This window comes from Melanaphis sacchari, unplaced genomic scaffold (genome assembly GCF_002803265.2).
Source record: "Melanaphis sacchari strain LSU unplaced genomic scaffold, SCAv2.0 Contig10_pilon_pilon, whole genome shotgun sequence".
Classification (NCBI taxonomy): Eukaryota; Metazoa; Arthropoda; class Insecta; order Hemiptera; family Aphididae; genus Melanaphis; species Melanaphis sacchari.
Window position 1 is genome coordinate 2722326 of NW_020270420.1, and position 23514 is coordinate 2745839.

At 30.0% G+C, this 23514-nt stretch overlaps 1 protein-coding gene across 6 annotated transcripts in view; it reads left to right on the plus strand.

Moving 5' to 3' along the window:
• LOC112603602 (LIM/homeobox protein Lhx4-like) overlaps positions 1 to 23514 on the plus strand; it is a 113790-nt gene that overhangs the window by 18168 nt on the left and 72108 nt on the right. For 3 of the 6 annotated variants that reach the window (XM_025352256.1, XM_025352261.1, XM_025352260.1), the window contains exon 1: positions 517 to 847. The exons of the other annotated variants lie outside the window; for them this stretch is intronic. The gene's annotated coding sequence lies outside the window, so the exon portion shown is untranslated. Of the gene's footprint in view, positions 1 to 516; positions 848 to 23514 lie in introns of those variants that run through there. 6 annotated transcript variants of the gene reach the window in all.

The following is a 23514-nucleotide window of genomic DNA, read 5'->3' on the forward strand; positions in this document are numbered from 1 at the left end:
TGTCATACGAAAGTATCGTAAAAAAACGACTTTTTCTAAAATCAATTTCAAAAGTTATAAATTATAACAGTAAGGTAAAAAACGGAATTAATACGGAACAGATTTGAAAATACGAAAAAAAAGCGTCCTGAAAGAAGATTGTTAGGATAACAGGACTTAAAGTTGAAATAAAGGAAAATCCTGTATAAAACAGGACGTATGGTCACTCTGTTGTAGTATAATCGTTGAAAGTCGAAGCGTAATCAAATGTTAAAATAAATTGTATTAATGTAATGTTGATATTTCGTAATAAAATAAATAAAAATCATTATAAGTGGTAATTGGATAGTGAATACGGTGAAAATGACAAGTTAAATTCGTATCCGTATTCGTAACTTCAAAAATTAAGTTAGTTAGAATTGATAGGATAAAAACAATAACACCGCGGCGCAAGAGTCGGCAGTAGCGACGGTTACCGAAGACAACAACGACCGTAGCCGATGCGGTTTGCGCGGGAACACGGCGGATGGACCGCCACGTTCACGCACACCGCCGACGTCTGTCAGTCTGGCACCACGGCGCCTCGTGTGTACGATCTTTAACGCAGTTATAGCTCCGCACCGATCTCGCGCACGTCTCGTCGCTTGTTTTCACGTTCAGTCATCATCAAGCGTTTCGTTCGCGCGTTTACTCGTGTCCCGTTTACGCGTATATTATTCACCGCTAATCGTGTGTCGTTTGTCGGTTTCATTTTTTATTTATTTAAATTTTTTTTTTTTATATACCGTGTCCGAAAAAACAATATTTTTATCTAGTCAGAAGACACGCAAGTGAAAAATTGGTCAACCGTCGCATCAGAGACGAACAGGTAAGACGTTACTTATTATTTTTGTCATTAGTGTTATTCGTGTAGGAAAAACTGGAAATAGGTGTAGGTATAATAAATTATAATTTTAACTAAATGCGCATATATTACATGTATCGTTATAATATAATTCGAATTCAAATTTCAAAACCAATAAAAAAGAAGAACGAATAGTGTGGTTTTTTCTCTACGAAAAAAAACTCATTACTGTAACTCGAGGGCCATACGTCACGCTGCGTGATCATTAATACGCGACCATGTATGTTATACGTCTCATTTGCGGTGGTAATCATATGATATAAAAGTAGGTTCTTAATAATTAAAATCGCATTATACTCCAAATGAGTCTTACGCATTATATTTTAGGCATCTTCTTAAAAACCTCGTCTTATCAAAAAAAAAAACAGAGGGCTTTCCGATTATATCTGGAGAACAAAGGGAGAAATTGTTCTTAAGCTCTGTTTTTTGGCCCTACCTATTTTTTTCCCTAAACCTTGTGATTTATTTGGTTGGCGACGATAGCGATACACTTCTTTTCTAATATTAATGGTAATTATTATTTTAAAATTATCTGTTCATAGGTTGTATAGAACTCGTATTAACATTTATTTGTAATATGTATTATAAGTATCTCTTTATAGATATGGATCCGAGTTATACTAACTTTTTAAAAATAAACTCTGGCATGTGACATTCTGTCTTACGCTATCGTCGAAGCGTAACTATCGCTGCTTGAATTTTCGCTTTGAGACAAAAAAAAGTACGTGATAATAGTTTTTAACGACTTGTTAATTTAAACAACCAACTCTGGGAACAGGTTTTAACTTATTACGTTTTATGAATTTACGATGTATTATATGCACTGCAGATCTGTTCCGAAATAATTTAATAGGTGTAATAAATATTAATGGTCAACGTAATATATGCGCGTAATATCAATATAATAATATTTTACTCGTCACACAATGTTGTCTACAAATACGGTACTGACTATTTTGTAATTTATTACGACGTCAAATTGTACATAATCACTATTGTAGTGTACTTATCAGATATGATATTTAATTTTCTTATGAAAAAAATTGTGATGTATTATATATTTAAATATTTTATGTCATTAGTCTACCTATCGACTATCGATACGGTTAAGAACTTTATTGTTTTTAAATCGAGTAATAGTATATCATTGCATATTCATATATATACGTTACTATAACACGGTCGAATAAGAAGAGGGACGGTCGTTATACTATTCACATTCAGTTATGAAAAGTCTAAGGCCTAAAGCTATTGTTAATTATTTGTTTCTCGTTTTTTTTCGACAAATCAATTTTGTATTAAATATAATGTAATATATTATATTGATTATTGAGTGATTGAGTTGGTCACATCAAGAGATAAATGTGAAAAAAATAAATTATTGTTATTGGTAGTTGTAAGTTTTAACTAACACATTACACATTTTTATATTTAAGTTTAACGGATTAAATTATTCAACAGTGCGCATACGACTACTACATCAACAACTCATAACTTTTATCATTATTATTATTATGTTGTATAAACGCGTGGGTCAAATCCAATGTTATACGTGTAGTTTTAAGGGATCGTCTGGCATCTGTAATATTGACGGGGATAAAATGGGAAAGACAGATATAAAGTAGTGAAAAGTGCAAATCAGTGTTTCGCCCGTCGGAGGAGAAAATGTATTTTCTTATTTTGATTTTCATGTGCATCTTCTCCTGGCCCGCTGTCGTTTTTTCGGCGGACTCCATATGGTAGCGGTGGCGGTGACGTGTCTCTGCGGAGAAACGGTCTTTTGTAAAAATGTGTACAAAAACGGTTACCATATTATCATTATTATTAAGGGCGCATTCGAAATGAGCGGTTCTTGCAGTAGTTAACCCGCGTAGTGCATGACGTCTCTCTTGGCTAGTCACGGTTGCTGTATTGTATTATTATGATGTAGTAGTTCGTCTCGAGATTAAAGAACGAAAATCGTTTGCCCCCTTTTTTTTTTGAATGCGCGTTCGTTATCCTACGCGCGGGCTCGCGCATATTATAATACTATAATATCATTCGCACACGCGTACAAAAGGGTCCTAATTACGTGACCGAGCCGTTCACCAACATCGCCGCCGACGTCGGTGATAGAAAAAAGGACACCTTATGCTTCTAAACGCGCTCCATATAAAATAATAATAATATTATAACGCGTATCGTGTGCGTGCGTGTGTATGGAAATCAAAGAGCCCATTGTGGGAATGAGCTCGAGGATCGCGGTCGCCGGTAGGTACGCGCGATCGGGGTCGGTCTCGCGGGGCCGGTGTGACAAGCGTCGGCGTCGTTATATGTTTGGCGAGGGGGGTGAGAAGGGGAGCGAGAAATTTTAATAACCGCCGTCGAAACAGCGGTGGGTCGGCGCGTAGCCTCGGCGGGGGTGGCCTACGGTTGTCTGTGTGTGGGGAGGGGATAGTTGGTCGGTGCGAAAACGCAATTACACGGATTGTGTGCGTGAGCGCGGGCCGATGCGAGTGCGTCCGCGGCGCGCGTATAATTACGAAATACCGGGAATTAATTAAACACATTGTTGGTGCCCGCCGGTTAGACAATCGGTATAAATTACCCCCGCGCGCAAAACAATTAACCGGCGAAACGTGCGCGTACTCCACGCGTGGTAGTGGCGTCGTCTTCCGATACCACCGAGAGCCGATGGTGGCGGCAGAGTTTGATTTCGCCGGTTCGGATGACGGGTTTGTGCTTGCGCCCGCCCGTTGGCGATTTGTTTAGCTGTCGCACGTTTTGGTCAGGCGACGTCGTTACCAGCGTACCGAAATTATTGCGATATAATAATATTATTATTGTTTAACATCGCCTCAGCAGCGTCGCCCCGTGCAGTAGTATGTCTATACTCGGATTATTAAGCTCGCCGTGTCATGTATTATGATGTATTGATTGTACGTAGGAGTAGTACGTACGTGTACGTTCAAACTAATCGGAAATCCGACGTTTCCGCGATCTGCAGCTCTTCACTGGCTTTTGATTTGTTCGGGAGACGGTGCTGATGAAAACACTATCATATTATACGTATACTGTAGGTATTTATCACGTGATTACTGCGCTCTAGTTTTTCTACTATAGGTTTTTTACGCATGATATTGTTTACTTCTTGTTTTGTGTATTTATTCCGCGGATGAGTTTTTTACGCCTCGAGGTCTTTTATTGTCTATAATAATCGTTGTCCGTCAAATTATTATACCTATATATGGTGATGAAGAGGTTAATATGAGTATAGTGGCTCAAAAATTCAAACGCACGTCGTTGTAGAAAATAAACGATTAATAACTGAATAAAATCTGTCCCGTTAACATATTTACGTGATTGAAATTTAAAAAAATTGTGTTCAAATATTCAATTATAATAATTGATTAGCTGTGATGAATAACGTATAATTCAATTTATAACTTTTTTTTTTTTCATTAGATAAAAGTTAGTAATAATTAAAAATTTTAATTATGCATATTGATTTCATTATTATTGGCGAAACACATGCAACTAGTTAAAATTGTAATGAAACAAGCAGTAGTTGAACAGCTGAATATACAAAAACCTCAAATACTTATAATATATTATTCTTTTTATTCTTTTATATAAATGTAGTACTTACTTGTAGTGTTGTAACCTACTTACATTTTTATGTAGGTACTTGTTTGTTTTAACATACTCTAAGTATGTGGATGGAAATATGTAATTTCATAATAGATCTATAAATAAAAAAACGATTAAATAGGGTATACCGAATTTTATTTATTTTTTTTGTTTTCGGGTTACCCGTGTTCTCGCTGAGATAACTCGATGATAATACCATAATAGGTACAAGAGAAAATATATACTTATAAGACAAACGGTTCGGTCAACTAATCCAGTTATTTTGAAGCGGTGCTATATATTACCAGTTAGTTTTAGCTTATAGTATTTATATACTTAAGTATATTTTAACGCGTAAATTCAAATAAACAGCAACAAATACTCATTAGGTACTATTTAAACTGTTATTTATCTTATTTTTATTATGTAATCGGACAATCTCCTAAGAAGTCGAAATCCTTTGAGGAATTTTGTAGATAATAGATTTCCATTAGTGGTGTTTTTTATATACTGTGTAGTAGATAGAGGGGAAGTGAAATTTTGTCATGAGCTTCCACCGTATGTATAATGTATATTGTATACATATTATGTAAAAAAACGTTCTTCGTACCCCTCTATCTGTTTTGGACTGTGTGCAGTTGTTTTTAATCCAGTAAATAAACCCCAACCCGACCTTTCCGTCCCTTCTAGTTTTAGGAACCTCATTAGCTAAAGGTATTTTCTCCCTTTTCTTCCGATTCCCAGTCCGGAAAGCGAAGTTACTTAGTTTATTTAGCTAGAAGAACCCAATTAAATATAACAACTACAGAAGTTACCCGGGCGACGTTGACGGTTGAATGAGGCGGAGGGGGACTTGTGATGCGGTGGGAAGGCGGGTCTGATTTAATTAGAATGTAAATTACCTCTCTTTCTGTGTCGACGAACTTATATGTGTATACAGAGCGATTCGCTTAAGATGTTGGTACTTTTTCATTCTTTGTTTTTCATCATGTATAGTAAATATAAATTTATAATTTTTTTGTGTTATATTATCTTTTGTATAGAAATATGTATATTTATAATTAGTGTTACTCTATATAACCATATGGATTTTAACACATTTCTTATTAATTCATATCGTTTAAAATCAATAGAAATCATTTTAATATAATATATATTATATTCTACTTATTTTATTTAAATTTTAATCTAATTTCGTAGTTTACTTACTGTTTTTTTTTTTTTTTTTTTTTGACAACATTTTTGGTACATTTTAGTAAACGATCAATTCAGCAATATAATATCTTCTGTAGTTGATTAATTGATTTTTTTTTTATTATTCATAATTTTTCATTGAAACGACTGTATCAGTCTCTGTCAATATCTTATCACTTAGGATGGAGATAGTGTGTCTATAGCACACTACTACTCCCTTTTTAAAGAAGATAATTTTTACTCGTGTAGACATTACTCCTATAGTGGAATGATCTCAACGGAGGTAGAGTAGAGCAATTAGAACGATACCTAGAGAATAAGAGGCCACAAGCTGCAATATGTTATGTATTTATTCATCAATAATTAAATAATAGTTTATTTTAACGAATCGTCCTGTACATATGTAACTATAATTGTTCGCGATGTATAAAGAGAACGAAAGTATTCTGGAGGTCGAAGTGACTTTTTATCTTTACAACTTTTAATTATGTCGGATATTACTAGTGAAACTTTTAAATCGATCATCAGAGCTGGCCGATTAGTTTTAATTAAACGGCAAACGACCTGACCCTCCTCTTATTTTAAATCGGCGAGCGGGAGGGTCATTGTTCCGAGGAAGGGTTACTTTTGCGTTCCGTTGTTTTCCGGTTGAATACGGTACGGGACGAGGCGGAGACACGAGAGTAAACGAACCCGACAGGATTAATTTACGAATTACTATTATCTACCCTCTTTTCTATTTGAAAATTCAGTCCGTATATAAAATGAATACATGCCGATACTCAGAGTGGCATTAATATATGAATAACACTTTAATGAAAAATTAAATAAAGCTTTATAGATTATAGTATTAATAAGGTAAAATTCGCATTCTTTAATTTCACAATACATTTATACTATAAAAAATTTAAAATATTTGATTAACAATTATATTATTTAGTTATTATAAGTGGTTTTTTTATAATTTATAAACTATAGTCTACAGGAAGTATATAATAATTATTATGGTTGTAACTTAATTATATTATAAAATTTGTTGCACTGACAAAACTATTAAAAAAACTTAGGGTTGTTTTATATGATAGTTATGTAGTAAATAGAGACAAACTCAAATAGTTTAAAACAGTTATTTACTTTTAATTATGAATATTATTGAGATTTTGGGTCTTTTATTTGAAAACTGAATAGGAAAACGTTGTTACTTACAATGAAAAAAAATAAATATTAGTTCAAGAGATCATTGCATTATTATATACCAGCTACTCTGTTAAAATCCAACAATTCACTGAACAATAGTTGCTGTTGGCATCAATTGATCGACGATAATGTTATTTCGCTCTACCCCGACAACATGGTCTGGATTGTTGTGACACATGTGCACCATGTGGTGTTATTTTAGCTATAAAAATTCTTCAATACTTCTGCACATATATATTCGACATGTGGTCTCTTTAGAGTTGCTATAAATTTCCATCTCTATCAAAACATCCGCAGTGTAAAAATCCCAAACGGTAAACATTCTTGTAGGGGAAGGGAAAAAAATCCAATTTAAATGTCTGTGCAAATGTTATTTTTTATTTCGGGATTAAACTTTTATATTGTTTATTTTAATAATCGCATACATTGGGTTAACGAGGCATAATAATAATAGTTGTCGGCCGTATAAATAAAAAGAACCGGTGGGATTATCGTTGAAACAGTAGTGGCAATTGTGAGGAGGTGGACTAATTAAACACAGGAAATTAAAAAAAAAAAAAATAGAAAGAAAGAAAAATAATTGCGATACGTAATTAGCATGCCCGTGTAACGTATAATACTTGGCGTGCAAAAAAAAAAATATATATATATTACATTCAGAGGGATAGAAGAAAGAGAGAGAGAGAAAAACAATTATCGTAAATTAATTTTGACCTCGGACGGAAATGGTGAAATTTTACTAATGGATTTTTTTAGCCGCGCTTTTCACTTCGCCCCTCAACCACTTTTTTCCTTTTGAATGGCTATTAATTGCGAAGTGTTAAAAACGGAATGATTTTATTATATATACAACATAAATATGTGATTGTGTGTTCACTAAACACAATCTGAAGGGCTGAAAGCTTGCACGCGTACGCGTTATAACTGAATAATTAAATTTTACACTTTTTTTAATCGTAACCTTAGTAGCGGAATCTATAGTCTATAGCAGTAATGATGGAAATTAAAAAAAAGTTATTTATAGATATCTACAACATGCATTTCCATACGAATATATTTGTGGCGGGGTGTGATGAGGAAAAGAATTGCAAACGTTGGTAGAGAAAAGGATAAAAACCAAGACCATGTTTGACATTGTGCCATTTACTTTAACGAGAAGCAACAACAACTAAATGTAATTTAAAACAAGGGGTAGTAAGGAAAAATATAATACATATAACGATCAGTGAAGGCTCTGTTTGGACGGACATAACGAGATGCTCAGAATGCACAAACATCGAAGCCAATTGACGGCTATACAGAAAATCGTACGATTATTTTTTTCTCGAATCGAAAGGACAGTCATAAATTGGCATATTTAGAAGTTCAGAGTCAATGAACTAGAAATATAAAAGGTAATATTTTTCTAAGAAATGCTCTTGACAGTTTTGTAATTCATCGGAAATTCTCGTACACATTTTAGATTTGTATGATATACAATCGACACACGCTACATACGAAAACGAATAATTATTACCAAGATAAAAAACTGTAATAATTCTTTTACATTATTTTTGTTCGTATTATATGAAAATAGAATACCTATTACTAGAAGTTCAAACATTACTTTATAATATTAACATATTAAGTATTTAACTCATATAGTATAATGTAAAAATTTGTGTTCAGAAAAACCAATCATGTATCAGCTTTAAAATGTACAACGAATCGACTAATTAATAAAATTAAAAGTTATATATATTTTATGTTAGATTATTTCAAGGGTACTACTTTAATTTGTATGTAAATTATGAGCATACAAATTATTACCTAGGTATTTAAGAATTTTCATATATTGCCGAAAAATTAAAATTTCATAACAAAATCAACTTACATAGATGGATAATGTTTTTTGATTTATGATTAATTTACTAATATTAAATCTAATAACACAAGTTTAGTTATAATAAACACAAATTTGCTATGTTGCGCGTTGGTCAGAGAGAGAGAGAGAAATAGTGCACTGATTCTTCTTCAAACGTTAAAATTACGAATTATTTTCTACGTATACCTAATGTAGGTCTTTACTTGTAATAATTTTCCAACGTATAAAACAATTTATCGTTGAATCAAAATATTACAGCCATTATAACGATATACTCAATAATGAGGCACACTTCACACCTACTATACTGCAGAACGACTTTTTTGATTTATTTGTTTGATTTTTTTTTTGAGCAGATGTGTAATAAATTTTATTGTAATCGAGTATACGTATAAACATATAAAACATTTGCGTGTTAGATAAAAGTTGTTCGAATTTCCTTTGTACAAACAATAAAACGTTTTATCTAATTTGAAGTTTATTAATTAGATTTTAAATATACGGAACTCTTTAAAATATTATGTAAATCGTTCATTGTTCATTAACTCTGACTGATAAAATAGGTGAAAAAAATATAAAAGCGTAAAGTGGAACCGTTAAAGAAAAATTATTATTTATTACTAAATAGAAAACTATTACATTTTACGAGTCTGATAACGTAGTTGGTTGATTGTATGAACACGAACGAGCGTAGGTACGTACATTCGTAAACGTATGTTTATGTGTGTATGTCAAAATTACTTTTGCCATTCTCTATCGTTGCCGTCATCGTTACAACAGAACAACGTGTAATTGAATTTCGGGCGGCAGCCCGGCGGAATTAAACGCGCATTCGACGGGTAATTGAGTTTTAATAAGTAAACAGCTCTCGTTCGGTGGTGTCTTTATGACCGGTTATGTGGCAAAACGGAAAATTGCTGTTTTATGCTAATGGTGTCGGAGATAAGACCCCGTCCATCCTATATGTGCGCACACACATTTATATGTATACAAATACGCGGCGTTGATATCCAGTAGGTTTATAAAGTGGATGGGTGGGTGATATACTTCCGGAGAGCGGAAAGAGGATAATATTGTTCATATATTGGTGTAGAATAAAGAGTACTTAAGTGCCATCACCATATCAGGAAAAAAATTACAAACATATCAATTAACACTACTTTGAAACTGAATACACGCTAGAGATGAGTAAAAAACAAATACAAGCACTTAGTTACTAATGCTTTCATAGTTCGTTTGATTGTTTCTTGTTGTTATTCGAATTCTTGTGTTGTTATATAATATAGCGAGTATATATTATGCTATGTTATTACTTATACTTTTTTTGTCTTTACCAAATTATTAATCTTTAATTTTTTAATTTTAAAATTGTTTCTCTAAATAATTTATTAGTGATAAAGGTTGAAGTTTCAGCTTAAATAAACAATATAGATACACATTATAGTTGCACGTCTTGTGTGTATACACAACCATAAGTAAATAGTATCATAATACATGTACATAGTAAATAGTTACATTGTAAAGTTCATATATTGTATGTTTAGGCTATAGCATATAGATAATTTATAAATACGCATTTATTATTTGATGATTATTTTTGAATTACCACTATATAATAATATATCGTGGGTACTCTAAACTTCCGATACCTGTTTTATAAATGTTTTAACAACATTTGTGAAAAAAATTATTGTTAGGTTTTAGTGTGAGAGAAAAGTAAGAAACGAAAAAACTAAATGGGATAAGAAGTTTGCCAAGCTCAAACTAATTTGGTGGACACGTCTCGTCGGTAGTCTAACGAATGAAAGAAAACGGGTGTACAGGCAATGGTGACGAGTAGTAGAGGGTAATTGCTTTTGGTTTTTCCACACTTGTGGGTCGTTCTCCCTCTTCTACATAGCATATTTTACTCATCTACTAATCAACAACCTGATCGTCAATTTTCTCATTTATTTTGCTCCCACTTTCTAGCCAAGAACTTCATGTAATCAGGTAATTTCCACGATCACATATCTTTTATTTATCGACAAATCCCTATCAATTCTGTTATACACAACAAATGAAATCCGTTGGTACTCAAATAGGAGTCGAACTTGGGGTCGACCGGTATATATATAGCTATTGTGCATGTCGTCGAAATTCAAAAATAAATGATATTATTCAGAAATCATCACTATATATCGAGAGTTTTCGTACACGAGCTTTTACCACGGCTCAGTTAAAACTTCTTTTCGTTAATATATATAAACACTTCAATCAGCGCGCAGTATATATTATGTATAGTATATATGTATATAACGATTTAATGGTAATTTAATATTTGTTAAGGTTAAAATAATTCGGTTTGGAATCTAAAATGTATTATACGTATTATTATAATATGTTATGTATTTAAATTGGTCCAAAATATATATTTTAGATTGACATAAAAATATATTTTATTGGCAGTAATTACGTTTTTCCAGTTCTAATACGCGTACTTAAATAATTTTAATATAAAATTGTATTGAACTCATATGTAGTGTTTTAAACAACACTATTTGCCATGTCCAATAGTCTTTAATAATTAGATAATGCACTTATTTTTGTTTTCAATTATTTCAAATTTTATAAACTAAAATTATTTATTGCAATAAATTAAGTTAAATATTATTATAATAAATCATTTGTGCCGAACAACTGCAAATTTAAATATGATGTAATTTGATGTTTTATGAAAAAACCTCCATTTTGGGCACAGTATTTCAAACAATGATTTGGGCGTTCGCAATGAAAAATATCATGGCATCACGCCCTACCAACTCTCCTCCATATATGTGTATGAATATGATAATCATTTACAACTACGTGGCAACGGTTTAATATGATATGTAATATGCTGCTCTCGTGTCCGTGTCGTGTATAAGTTGAAACTAGATATTTTTTTAGTTAATCTGACGATGGCTAGGCACGGAAGATGGTTTTTCTGAGCGGTAAAAGCAGTGAAGAGCTGGTCGGTGGGGTAATGCTGTGATGAAGAGGAGGTGGATATAGAAAAGATCATTAATTTCATTTGCTTTTAATTATTTTCCCTCCTTTTGTGTGTGATCCGCGCGAGCGGACCATGCGGGCGTTATTACTACACGACTGCCGGAGTGATAATTAAAAATATTTATAATTAAATTCGATTGGAATCCTTTTTTCCATCTCCCTACACCTCTTCTCACAGTCTCTGTTTCACTCTTTTGGTCCCTCACCGCGCGCGTGATTCGTCTTTCTCTTCCGCACCGTTAAGCGTATTAATGGAGTTTGGTGGTATTGTCCGCGATCTTTCTCCCGTCGTCGTCTCAGTTTCCACTGTCCCCTACTCACATTCTCTGCTTCTCACTCTGAACAATGTCAATCGGTTTTTAGTTTGGCCGAATTTAATCTAAATTGCCTATCGACCGGCGCGTAGTGGTACAGGAGTGAATTACCCGGAGAAATGAGTAGGTTTAAAAGACATACCGATTATATTTATAAGAAAAATATAGAATTTTCTAGTGTTTGATCATTTATAAAATTAACGCGAGAAAAATGGTAAATCATAATCTTATAGATGTGTCCGAATCGGATTTAACACAATAACACGAAGAATTACTTTTTTTTAAATAGGTAATTTGGCACACGACTTGTATTCTATGATTTATACGTATGTACACTTTATATACCATGGATGTTAAAATTTGTTGAGCTCTACTGGTTTGATAATTAACATAAATAGCGTGTTTCGACTTAAAATTCAAAACTATAAATTCTATAGGGTACCTATACTATACTGTAGTCTGTAATATAGTAACATTAGTAACAGTGTTTAATAAAAATTAACGTCTTAAGATAATTATTAAATATTCTTTTTTTGTGTTATTTGCGTCTTTAAAAAAATGTAATCATTTAAATGAAAATATACAACTATAAACTATACAATTTAACAAAATTATATATCATCTTTTCAAAATATTCAGTAGTTAATATTTGCGAAGAAGAATGTTTTACAATCCTTACTCCTTAGTAAAGAAATTAAATAGGTACACTATATGGTTTTGTTCATTTGTTGTTGTACTACGTTAATGGAAAGATGCTAACGATGTAACTATTTGAAGACATTTTCTTTGGCATCTAATGTAGTTCTCATTATATCTACACAATAAGCGTAGCGTTGTTGAGAATGTCAACTTAAGTGAAAAACGACAGAAAATCATATATTTTAATTACATGACTTGACGAAGTCCTTTAGTTAAGAATAAATAATATGTCACAATTCACAAAACTGTAACTTAACTAATTATTTGGCTATGCTTTAATAAACAATATTATCATATGAATATAATTAAATTTTTAATAATTTTAATAAAGTATTAATCTTATTGTTAAATTTGTCTATTTATAACAAATTTTATTTTCATTTTTAATTAAAAAAATGCATACATTTTCACAAAATATATAAGAATTTCTTAGACATGATAAAGTTTTTTTTAATTATTTTTGTAATATTAAATTAAATTTTTAAACGTAAAATTTTGATTTTTTTTTTTAAATTTTTTGTTTTTTTTTATTGTTATTTAAAATATTGGCTATATAAACTTGAAATATTATTACTTTTATTGTCATTTCTTATACATAGCGAGGTATTAAAAATATTTAGACTGTTCTTTATTTGATTTTTAAGCTATTTATAAGGACTTTAATTGTTAAAATTTGTTTTTATTTCTCGGTTTATGTTTGTTTTTTATTTATGCTTAACTCTTTATACACGGTCCTTTATTATTTGTAAAAACATTAATTTATTTAAACAAAAATAATAATTTTAATATTTAATCAAAAATATTAATCGTAGAGACTTGAAACTGTTTTCTATTAAGTATAATATAATTAATATTTTTCTAAATTATATTTAGATTCATTTTAAACTATTTTTACTTGGAACCTATCTTATAACATTTTTATAATATAGATTTATAAGTTTTAAGTTATATTATTGAAAATTGTCGGCAAAATTAGTTGGACCTACCGAATTAAGAAAATACGAGGTAATAATAATATATAAATATTATCCTAATCTAATCCATCTGTTTTGTTCCTAAATGGTTTTTATGTATATTGGTTTATCATTGATTTTGAGTATAACGTATATATTATAACAACGATCTACTCAATAACTATTGACGAAGGACATTCGAAATTTAATATATCGCTGAGTGAGTTCCACAAATTTTTTATTATTAATTGGTATATTTTTATGGTATTTCGGCGCTATATCATATTCAATACCTAACAAATCAAAAGATAAAAAAATAGAATTTCGATGTTTTTATATTTTTTTGATATTATATGTTATATTGAATATGTACGTTTTTCGCCCCTTGTCCGGAGGCCTCGAGAGTGTATATTATTACAAAGTTTTTTGGCGGTTATTGCGTCGCGGCATGGCGACCATGTAACGTAAAATTGGCAAAAGTAATTTCCTCGGTTCTCCCATAGTTTCCCTACCATCATGGACATATGGAAGGGCGTGTGTATGCGAGAAAGAAAGGGTGGAATAGTTAGAGAAGAGCAGGGAAAGAACGAGAGAAATGCATATAAAATATATAATAATAATAATAATAATAATAATAATAATAAAAAGGAAAACCGTCTGGGCGTTTCGGTTTATGAACGGTTTATTCGCCGAATACAATATTAAAAAATATACCGAAAACGCAAGGCATATTGTTCGCAAACAGGGCTGTGCGTTGTACAGATATTGACGATATTAAAAAGTGCCTTATATATATATAGTTATGTCCAAGACTTCTTATTCTTTTCTTTCGTCTCATTTTTTTAATTTACCGTTTAAAACGCTTAGAACGTCTCTAGGGTGATATTACGCGACATTCCCCCATTTTCAATTATAACGTATCTCTGTCCCCTACCCTAAATAACTTTGTAGTTTTGTGTAAAATCGAGAGATTTATATTGTTTATTCGGCAGTACACTGTACTATTCGATCGAAACGGATTTCCCAAGACGATCGGATTCGATTTTATAAGGATTCCGGTAAAGGCCCCGTGGGTCAGTGGGCCGGTGTCGCATTTAAATAGAAGATTCTCCCCCGCCCGTTTACTTTCGATCAGTGACAATGCAGCTGTTCTCCCAAGGAATAGGAGTAAAAGGCAAACCAGAAATTGGCTTTTCAATTTGCGATCAGAACGTGCTTGCTGAATTTGGGGTATGCACACACTACATTACTTGTATATCCGCATACACACTCACATAAAGGTCCTATGTAAATGTAGAGCCCTACGGGCGTCGTCAAAAATTTATAAAAAAAAAAACATTTTCCTCGGGATCCAATTTTCTACGAAATATGAGGAGCAGGGGTAAGAGGTATTATTGTTGTCCGGTCTCTAAAATAATTGTTTAACGTACTCCAAAATTGGATCGGACCGCTGGGGTAGTATTATATTATTTTTTGATATGTTATTAAACCTACATTGGCGGCGAAGAAATGAGAAAAAAGTACTGAGGACCAGAGAAACAATTTCCAAAACGCAAATAGTAGTCACTTCATTATTCAGTATCGATATAAAATACTAAAACCATTTAAAAAAACAACAATGGTGAACCGCCTTTCACCCTCATTCACTGTAGAGTTAGGAATTGGAGGAGACTGCGTGCAGCCGATTTAAAGGAAGTAAAAACGATAAGCGTTGGGTGCGAGGGTAAAGAGTAAACGAATGAAAAACAGGGTCGTATAAAGGGAAAATTTGATTTGAAATTTAAATAAGTTTGTTTGTCTTTATTTATATGCAGCATCATTGTTTTGAAATATATTGTAAATAAATATATTAATAGCCATTGAGTGGAAAGTTTTAACTCCGTAATTGATACGAATATCTCATTCGATAAAATGAAAACTAAAAACTCTTTAACAATTTCTGAAGTTTGTCCAAATTATAATATCAGATTTTTAATTTATAATGTACATCATGTACATATTTTATTTTTCAATAATTGTTTTAAGTAGTAGACTATGTAATAATTAATCAGAAATACTTAACTACAATTTAAATATAAATAATTAACATAATTCTATAATAATAATAATAATAGATGGAAATAATCAATTTAACATAATAGCCAATTCTAAAAACCACCGTCTGTGAATCGCTGTTTTTAGTTATGAATTATGGTGTATAATGGGTAACTATAATTGAAAATAAAAAGTGCATCAAATATAATGATATATGGTGTAAGTAATAACTTAAATAATATTTTGAAACAGTTATACATTACATTTTCAGTTGTAAAAAAATTACATATTAGGAAATTCTTGAGTATTATGATTAATAAAATTCATAATTATTATTTAAGCGCTTAAATATTTTTAGAAAAAGTAACTTTCAACTTAATTTATAATTTTTAAATAATGGCTAACATAATAGCAAGAAATGTCTATCGGAAGTGCAAATTATAAAACTCACAAAACTACTTATTTGGTTGAAAATTGTGTTTTTAAAAGTTTAGTATATATAGCTCAACGTATCTTATTGGATTTTATGTCCATTACTTTTGCAAGTTTTCCAGTTTTTGTGGAAATGTAGTTAAGAATACTTGAGGGAAAGGTTATAATAAACGAGTAATTCAAAACTACCTACATAAACTGGTTAAATTTAGTGATATTTGTTTGGTAGAGTAGTAAAATAAAATCACACAAAAAAACAACATAAATTTTTATAAAAAAAAAAATAATTATAAACATGCTTAAAATCAATAGTTTAATATTAAAATATCAGCTCATGGTTTTTTTTTTTTTTTTTAATAATTTTATGATATAAAGATTATACAAAATATAATTTAATTACTTTGAATTTGAATGATATACGCAATATTATATATGAACAATTTATTTATTAAGTAGAATAACATTGTATCATATTATGTTACGAGTATATCAAATTATTATTAATTATTCTTCATGTGTTTCTCAATGAATTAACTGATTTATTTTCAAACAGTAAATAAGATTGAGAAGTATTATATGTTATTAAATATTTCTCAATATATATTGTTGTGCTTACCAGTTATAAATTATGTATTAAAAGACTTAAACTGTAGTTTTGTAAATTGCATTTCAAGATTATGAAATTGAACTTAAGGGTTATATGATACTTCACTTGAAGATAAATGTGTTAAGTTATTAAATGTGTACCTTAGATATCCACTTGTGGTCAAAAAATAGATAAACATTAATGGAATAATAATACCAAAAACAATCATTTCAATTATAGATTAAACTTTTATTGATAAGTTTTTTAACTTAATATAAATTTTAACTTATAGCTAATATTTTGTATAAAACTGATTTAAAAAACAATTTAATGAACGTTATGAAATCAGTAATAAATGCACAATATCATTGAGCTATAAAAACATGAATTGAAGTGAAATTTACGTTTTATAACTATTTTTACAGAAAAATATATGTACTATAAATAATCTATGGAGTAGGGTATGAGACGATTTAGTGAAATTTTCATGTTGCACTAAAAACAATAACCACGGCGCGTGTGACAACGTTTTGGTCAATTACCCGGTCGTACACATAGTTTGAACAGCATAAGGTAAAAGGGTGATTTCCGGTTTCCGGAAAAGCTCGACAACGTCAAAACTATCCCTTCTATATATATTCCTGACCAAGGTGGCGGTGGTGTAACGAGATGTTGATTTGAAGGATTGCCGTATAGCAGCATCATGCCCTTCTCTCCACTCTCTCTCACTGTATATATATATATAATTTATAATGTCTCTTACCATCCCTTTGTAGTTCTCTCACTTCCTCTCCATACGGATAGTTTTTATTAATAAAAATGTCTCACCCTACCGGTTGTCAACGGCGGCCCACTTCAATTATGGTTCGCCTAGTGGTTCTCATTCTATTGAGAGTTGAGACTATTATTATTATTTTTATTAATATTTTATAACACTTTTCTATAGATAAAAATATTATTATAACTAAGAAAAAAGTATCTATATTTATTTAAGGTTTATTTTATTTTATTTTTTTGAAACTATATTATATAAATATATCAATATTTATATTAGGAAACTAAAGATAATAATTTTATTTTTCTATTTTTCAAAATATTGTAATTCATAGAAGTAAATTAATTTTACATTAGCATATAAATTATATAGTACCAATATATTTTATAAAATATAACCATGTAGGTTAAACCTTATTTCTAATTTTATTTTATTTATATTTTATTATAATTCCAAGATAATGTGTACGTGCATACATTATGAAATCGATACAATTACAAATTTTTTTTTTCTGCTATTTATGTAGTATAATAAATAAAATTATTTTATTTAGTAAATAATATGTTATATGCATTTAGAAAACATCTATTATTTAATAATTGTATTAATTATTTTTGAGACTTATTAAAGTTAATCTATATAGTTTTCTGATTTTTTTGTTATGTAAAAAGATATTCCAAACAATTTTATAATATAGATGCACTTTGCTGACCACTGCTATGTGTAGGGTAGCTTGGGGGATTATTTTTTTTTATTAAACCTACCCCTAGTAAAATTTTCCTCTCTTTCTCTCGGATTTCCACTATAGAAGGGATGGGTTGGACGTTATCTAATAAAAATATCGGTTGCACCCTTGGAGCCGTTTTCAATTTCGCAGGCGCTCGCCGTCTCGTGGTGAGCTAATGACTTTCGCCTCAATATACACCACGCCCACTGTTCTTTTTTTAATTTAAATCTCTTCAGTCCTCCCTGTTTCGTAAAGAGAGCCAAGTGATGGGAAACAATCAAGGGGACGCAAACACTGTCAAAATCAGTTAATGGAATAAGTTATTTAATTTATGTCCGGAGATGAATGCGGAAAGTTTTGTACACCACTATACTTCGTAGTTATGATTAATCGTAAAAAAGCGTATAAAAAACATTAATGATATTTACCACACCTATGAATAGTCTAAAAGAAAGTCTATTTATCTATGATAGAAATTGAACTATAATTGTGATATAATAGCGGGTTACGTTTTTGTTTAGACAAAAAAATATCCAAAAATTTAATAAGTTTGTTTGCTTTATGTGTTAGCACTTACGACAATGACAGGTGAACTAAAATAAAATATTGCCCTGCAATATTGGAATACCCATTGCTGCTACCCTTCTCCCATTTCTTTGTAAGGTCCTAGGGATGATACGAAACGAGAAAAAAGCAATATAAACTACCCTCCGACCACCACTCGGGTCAGGGGTCGTTAACATTGGATATTAGAAAATTTAATTTCTTCGTGACGTCATCGGTTACGTTCCCTACAGTTCCCATGATATTGCGAACATAATATAATATAAACATAAAATAAATATATTATAAAGCATATTTGTTGAAAATTAAATAGTTTTTTTTATGACTGTCGATAAAAGAATTGCATTTTATACTTCTTCTAAACTTAATTGTGTAGTGAATACTTATACTGATCAATGATTGTTGATAAGTTATTATGTTAGGGTCCTAATATTGGTTTTGCGAGTGAAGTCAACATTACCTGGAAAAAGTTGATTTTTTCACAAAAACTCTGCATTATATCAAAGATAATATTATTTAACTATTTATTCCCATCAGAATAATTCAAGATTGTATTTGAATAATAAAAATATTGATAACTTTAACACTTATACACTTATAACCATATTTTATTTCGTGTATATTTCATAATTTTTGTGTATAGACCTTAAGCACATAGTTGAATGTAGAACCTTATAAGTATTTTTGTTTATAAAATTAATTTAGAATGAATATTAAATACTTCTAAACTAAGTAGCCATATATCATTTACAATATTATTTAAGTATTAATTATAAGCTCAAAATGAAATTTATTAAAAAAATTATTTAAATAAAATACAAACTATTTTTTACTATTATTTTTATTGATTTTTATAATATTAAAAAAAAATAATAATAATAATTACTTTCTATGTGATTTTGATATGATTTTAATATTATATAGGTACTTTTTGAGTTAATAATTGAGATATAAACGAATTTATAAAACAAATTCTTAAACAGGAAACAAATTTTAATAATTTTTAATCCTAATTATATTACCTTTCTTGGTTTTTTTAATAAAGAAAATAGCTATGAAATAGGTATCGGAGGTATTAGGATTATGAATAATAGGATAATATCAAATTACGAATTTCTCACATTTCCTCTCCAACGGCTATAAATATTTAATTTCTGGAATTTATTACTATTGAATATACCTAAAATTGAGGATTGTCGCCCGTCACACAACTAAAAAAAAAATTATATTCTATCTGTATAAATCTATCATTGTTGTAGCAATAAAAAGATATTAGGATCAAACATTGAGAATAGGAAACAATATTGAACGGTATAGGAGAAGATCCAATGAAAAAAATTTTCACTTCGATAATTTTTCCATTAACAGTGTATATATATATATATATATATATATATATATATATAGTTATCTCATAATAATTTTTAACGTCGGCTACGAAAATACGTGGTGGAAATGAAGACTGTGATGGAGGTTGCAGGGTAATAACTAAACTCATTTCACTTCTTCTCCTGCACGCGTTCTGTTTCGAACCTTATATATATCGTCGTGTGTATGATGAGAAATAGATTACTACCATGATGGTGAGGGTGTGTGTTTTTTCTCTTGTCAATTACGGACCGGAAAATAACGAATGGTCACTAAAGATAAGGTTTCTGCAATAATAATAAAAATAAAAAACCCAGCAAATCGAAAATTCTTTTCTTGTTTTTTCTTTATTCTTTAAGCCAATACTTGTAATTAGATCCGTTTGAGAGATACAAATTTATTGCAGGATTTGACTTTTTAATTTATTGTATTACATTTTTCTGCGTACCTACAACATACGTGTATCTACTGGTATGCTAGTATATAATATATTATTATATTTTTCAATACAAATATTACTTTTTTGAAGTCACAATAGAAAGTCATTAAAAACTGCATTTGTCATACCCTAAAAAAAGTAGGTATTTCATGTCACCCTAAGCGCGCACCGTCTGTTTTCTTCAGGGTCGGTAGATTTTCCTTGAACACTGTATGATGATGAGTAAAGATTGCGGTTGCACGCAAACAAGAGATTCGTTAGGACTGAAGCTCCAGACAAAAACGTAGACCACTCCAATTACGTGTCTACTAGGCCTGTGTGCATTCAATGAGCGCATGCAAATGTCGACAATGTCCTGGACCGTCTCGCACGTATCCTTCCGTCCACGGCGCAATTACCATGAACTCGGACGAGATTTTATTACAAAAGATAAATTCGATGATCCCCTCCCCATAATTCCACCACCCCTTTTGTAAAAACAACCCTTTAAAGTTTTTTTTTATTTTTCGTTATTTTTTTTTTCTTTTTTACGGACACTGGCTTTATTATTCAAATCGTCAATCGCGATCTCTTTCTATCTCATTATAGACGTACGCACACCACACGTATTAAAATATTCCCCCGTACGAAAATTTAGTATTTTAAAATAATAAAAAAAGAAGATTTAACGTACGCGTTCGGGTGAAAACGTAAGGGGAGCCGGAGTAATATAACGCCTCAGGTCGTGTGAATTAAATTGTGACGACACGATGAAAAAGGGTGTAACATTTTTGGCAACAGACGTTCGGTTGTTAGACATAATACAATGAACGGGATCATTTTCAAGTTGTTCTAGGCGTATGTTATTTATTATTAATAATAATAATGCATCTTTCTATGTATGTATAGAATAGTATAGTACCTATATTTTTTTTTATAGTCCACAATTTGACAAAAATATAAAGTCAGAAATGTTGGTTAATTATTTGTAGTTACAAAGTTGAATTAATGTGAAACATCAGTTTATAAAACAATAAAACTATTATCAAATCTCATAAAATAATTATGTCGTTAAAAAATGTGTCAGTCTTAAAACTATTTCTATGCATAATATATTTAAACTATTCAATCTTAAAATATTTTTTGTTACACCTTGTATATAATATTCTGGATTTGTTAGTAAACGTTGGTTAAAATACATTTCAATTATATATACAGTTTATGCTTCACTATAACTTTCGACCCTTTTCGTGTATAGATGTTTTATAATTGGCGTAAATGGCAATTTCACGGATCTACCTAACCTATTGTAACACACTAATACATCATGTATTCACGTTAAAACATAAAAAGTATATAGTTTGGTCAGTCATTTTAGAGTTATTTTAGGCACAACAGATATTTTTTTTTATTCGTATCGCAGATTATTTATTGTAATTATTAATAAGCTATATAGTTTGTAACAGTTCCACTTCATGGCTCATATCCCGAGGCGGATGCAAAAACGATTATGAAATAATTTCAATTGCGTTTTAATTTAACTTCATACATAGTGCCTACATTTTACTTCAAAATAGCAAGTGACTACAAATGTTTTTTTTTTTTTTTAATTTAAATATTTTATATAGTACCTAATATAGTTTATTTTTTTAATAATCATTCTTAAGAAAACTCTATAGTTTATGAATTTTATAAGTTTTAAGTATGCTTAAAATATACTTTTGTTATTGAAATAATTAATTATAACCAATTATTTTATGAGCTTAAAGAATCAAATTTAACTTTAAATATACATGAAAGATTAATGAATAATACTCATGAAGATATATAGATTTAACGTTATTAAAACTATATTGAAGTTTTAAAACCTAAACTAACGATAAAGTTATCATTAATTATTTTTAATTAGATTATAAATGGTTATTTGATATTCAGATTGAATTAAAATATATAACAATTTAAAATTAATTGCAATCTCCCGATTTTAAAAATAAATTGGTTGTTTAAAAAATAAAAATGTCTACACAAATAGACTGCAACTTATTCACTAATTTAAATATAATATTTTTTTATTCAAATAAATATTTAAGAACAATTTAAAAATATTATCCTAACACTAATTACATACAATTTTATTTCTATATTACTATTTTTAATAATGCTTTATTTTAGATTTACTAAACTATACTTTTATTAAATTGTATGACTTACTAAAATTTCATATCATTGTCGTCGTATTTTCGGAATCAGACACTCAAATTTTATCTAATTTTTAATTTTAAAACTAATATTTGGAATAGATATTTGTAATTTATTTTGATTTAAATTAAAATATAATTAATATTAATTAATATAGTTATAAATTATGTGTCCAATAATGGACAATAGCTATATTATAATAAAGTATTCGGTGTACACATTCTTAAAATTAATCTATAGTTGTTTTGTATTTTTATGTATCAGGGATGTACAAAATATGAATATTTAAATTCCGAAATTTTCGTGATAGTAACATATTCATATGAACATTCTTAATGTCAATGAATGCAACTATGATATTGGTTTAAATTTATTTATACACATGAACACTTATTGTTTTTTTTTTTTAACTCTCATACATTTCGTAGTTATTAAATACTATGAAATTATTGAGTTAAATTAGCTTTAGTGTATATTAATAAGTAAAAATAATATTCGTTTGGAAAAAAATATAAATTTTTTGATTTTTTAGATTGAAACCACAATATACATGAGTTAGGAATCGTTGGAACACGCTGAACATTGCACTATTCGTGTGTTAAAAGCTTTTATTCAGACGTAGAAACAGGGAATCAATTCGAGAACGAAATGATCCGTAGGAAGGGTCA